At 30.0% G+C, this 4,140-nt stretch overlaps 1 long non-coding RNA gene across 1 annotated transcript; it reads left to right on the forward strand.

Moving 5' to 3' along the window:
* Nucleotides 1-2,059: 2,059 nt before the first annotated feature.
* Nucleotides 2,060-3,086, forward strand: LOC112590284 (uncharacterized). Its single transcript, XR_003114091.1, has 4 exons — nucleotides 2,060-2,335; nucleotides 2,417-2,562; nucleotides 2,658-2,751; nucleotides 3,019-3,086. It is a non-coding gene; the product is annotated as an uncharacterized LOC112590284 (long non-coding RNA).
* The last annotated feature ends 1,054 nt before the right edge of the window (nucleotides 3,087-4,140 follow it).

Below are 4,140 nucleotides of genomic sequence, written 5' to 3' on the forward strand. Positions count from 1 at the left end.
AAGTCCCAATAGGATATTTTTTAATTAGAACATTAAATGGCACAGAACGGTCGAATCTCTTAATACATGCATTTCAGCAATTACATCAAATAAACTGTAAAATTTTTTCCATTACTTTTGATGGTGCTCCAAGTAATATTAGTATGTGCACTGCTCTGGGTGCAAATTTTACATATGAAAATAATTTTAAGCCATATTTTATAAATCCAGTTACATCGGAGAAATGTTATGTGTCCTTTGATTTTTGTCATATGATAAAATTAGTAAGAAATATTTTGGGTGACAAAAAAATTTTACAAACATTTAGTGGTGACATAATTGAATGGAGTCATATAGTAAACCTGCATGAATTACAATAAAAAGAAGGTTTAAACATTGCAAATAAACTCACGAATAAACATATTAATTTTCAAAATAATAGAATGAATGTAAAATTGGCAAGCCAAACATTAAGTGCAAGCGTATACAATGCACTAATGTTCTTATCAATGCCAGATTCCACACATCGATTTGTTAATTGCAAAGCAACTGCTGAATTTTGTTTGAATTTTAACAACATGGGTGATATGTTGAATTGTAAAAATAAATTTTCACGTCAGGAATTTAATACAGCATTAACTTCTGAAAATTATGTACAACTACAAGCACATGCTAAAAATTTTGAAGCATATATTAATACATTACAGGATGAAAAGGGCACTCCTATTTTAAAAACTAATAGGTAAACTGGTTTTCTTGGATTAATTATATGTTTAACAAATATGTTTCCTCTATTTGATTGTTTAAAATCTTTGGGGATGACATATTTATTAACATATAAACTGTCTCAAGACTTTCTTGAAACATTTTTTAGTGCAATACGAAGTCGCGGAGGATTCAATAATAATCCACATGTTTTGCAATTCAAAAGTACTTATAAACGCCTATTGATCAGACAGGAATTAAAAGAGTTTGATAATGGTAATTGTCTGTCTGATAGCTTAGACATTCTTCATGTAACATCGAATCTAAAACAATTCAAATATCCAATAGCAGATGAAGAAACATATTATTTTGATAACCAATTACTCACTTTTGATCACGATTACATTAAAACATGTTGGGAGCTCACACCATATGTAGATAACATTGTCCAATATATAGCAGGATATATTTCTAATAAACTATATAACACTATACATTGTGATATTTGTAAAAATCAATTATTAGGTAATACATTGCCTTTGTTATCACAGCTCAAAAATAGAGGACCATATTTAAAACCATCAGATGATGTATGTAGGATTTGTAAAATAGCAGAATCAACTATCCGACAGTATACAAATAAATTGCAAACAAAGATGATACAACAATTATTAATGAACACTATATACCGTAAATTATCATTTTCATTTTCCAATGATACCATGCAAAACCATATATTATCTCAGGATATATTAGATAATCATAAAACGCAATTATGTAAGCGTATAATATCATTATATATAAACATAAGATTGTTCCATGAAGCCAAAACCATGTCTTCTAATACTCATTATATTCGCCAAAAATATACAAAACTTATATTATTTCACAATCAATAGCATCTCCTATGTATATAAAATGTTGCATTTTGATATTAAACAAAACTATTCGTAAAAATACTATTGTGTTTTTATTTCTATGTGTTCATACATATTATTAACAAATAAATACATTTGATATATAATCATATAATAAACAATCAATGCTGCAATATTGGATAGTAGAATTGTTGTATTTGCATTTTTTCAATATTAGTGTTTGCATACATATTTTTTCTATTCTATTTGTTTTTATGAATATTTAATTAACATATATTTGTACCAATAGTTGTAAAAGTAGCTCTACTCTACTAATTTGTAAATTTTTATTTAATATTTATTTTTAATACAGTCGCATGTTATACGATGAAAATATCTGAAAATAATATTATATAATTTCGGTTATTTTTATACCCACACTGATTTTATACACACTGCATTAGAAATTGTAATAACCATCGACACATATTTCGAATCCCACTTTCAATTTTTTTAAGTTATTTTCTTATTTCATTTAATATTACTTCAATTTTCATCTTATTCTTACATATTTTTATTTTAACTTCTACTACGTATATTAACGCATGCGCATAACGTTCAAAGTACATGATCGCCTATATCTATCGTATCGTTTGTCTCACTTTCTTGGCATCACTACCGCTTATGGGAGAGATGTGTGAATAGCAATATAGTAGTATTACATATATGGGTTTACTTCGGATCAGCGCTGTTCTTGTCCAAATCCTTATTATTTGAATCTGTTTCCTTTGGAGGTGGGTTATTGTTAGGTTTAAAAATAATAGTATTCTCGCTAGTGTTGAATTTAACTTCAAATATATTTCCCTTTATTTCAGATTTTATTCTCGGGACCGAAGATTTAGATGGATCTGTTTTGAAAACAGCCAGGTCGAGCGTGCCTGGATTATAACTTTTCAACAGACGTCTAAATTGAATCCGCCGTCCGGCTCTTCTTGTTCTTTTCGGCATGAGAGATTTTTAGGTAATATTTATTTTAACAATATCTATAATAGAGTAGATGGAAGGGACGTGGTTAAGTTTGAAGAATAAAAAGGCGAATGGTGCTCGTGGTTCAAGCACAACACTCTTAAAGTAAGGAAGAGGAGAACTGTGCTCGTGGTTCAAGCACGGCGTTCTGGAAAAAGAATGAAGATGATAAGAGGGAAGAGAGGTAAAGAAATCTGTACACACATATATATATATTATGAAATTACTCTATATTGTTAAGTTTAAAAATTCATACACTAAATTTAATGTAGTTAATAACTGGCTCAATACTTATTCAAGTAAAAGAAATGTTTCTCTATAATAATCATTATGAGGAAAAGAGGCTCGTTCGACCTTTAATGATTTGGATTTTACGTCTTAACAAACGTCTTAGCATTTGCAGACGGAGTCCCAAGAACAATAATCTTTAATACCGACCTTTTGATTCCAGGCTCAAGACCCCTTGGCAATCGGCTAACAAGAGGCTCAGCGAAAGATTGTCTGATGGCTAGTTGGAGGCTAACAAGAGACTGGTTAGAGATTGACGAGAGACTGCCTAGAAATTGACTAGCGCGCGAAGGGTCGAGCCCTTTTTATATCCAAGCCCGACACTATGGATATCAATTGAGCGTCTTTTCCTAATTCACCCTTCATTATTTATTGGTTAAAAAATACTAAAATGTTATTATCTAGTAATTAAAATTATACTTAATCATATGTAGCGTTTGGTAATTCAGTTGTCTCGTTGTTGGCTGATTTATTAATAAAATTATGTTTTACTAAGAAATGGAAATGTTGTTATTGATTTCCTTTGGTATAATATAAGAATTTGGAAACTTAAAAGAATTATTTCATTCGGGCGTAGTAATCATTAAAGTTAAATAATACGAATAGATCCTCTTACAATTCTAAAGCGCATATACATTAGGATAGGCGGTTTGACAATAATATTTGAGGAATTATTTGCGAAATACGATGGCAATTATTTAATATCATTTAAAAAGAAGAAAAATAGAAGAAAGAAAGGGAATTATTTTCCTCTTCGAGTCTTTGTTTCAGGTCTTTGTTTAGTTCACAGTACGTGGGACAGCTATCACTCGATGATATCTATAACATAAACACATTCCAATATGTGCGCGGCTGTGCCCGAACGAAATCGTTCTTAGTCCTCGAGACAAATGAATTTATAAGCTAGCTCTAAATTTATTTCTTAAATTTTCTTATTCTCTCTTTTCCTATTTTATATATTTACTATGTCGATGTCTGCTTCAGTCCTATGTTAATGTTAATTTTATTTCAAAATATGCTATTTATGATTATTTTTATGTTATTTAGTTGTTTGATAATCTATCGCTTACTAAACGAAGTAAGAAGGTAGAAGGAAGAGAGAGAAAGAAGAAGATAGATGATGATTCAGTAAATAGTTTCGAGTATTAATGATATTATATTATATTAACGATAAAAGACGGCAGAGGTACCTGTTGATTGCAGAGGTGTTTGTAGGAGGCGTTGCAGTTGGATTAGTCGATGATAGGTAAGGATTTGATTGGGTAGGAAAAGGTATGGTGAGTTT

The sequence above is a fragment of the Harpegnathos saltator genome, unplaced genomic scaffold (assembly GCF_003227715.2).
Source record: "Harpegnathos saltator strain DR-91 unplaced genomic scaffold, Hsal_v8.6 scaffold773, whole genome shotgun sequence".
NCBI lineage: Eukaryota > Metazoa > Arthropoda > Insecta > Hymenoptera > Formicidae > Harpegnathos > Harpegnathos saltator.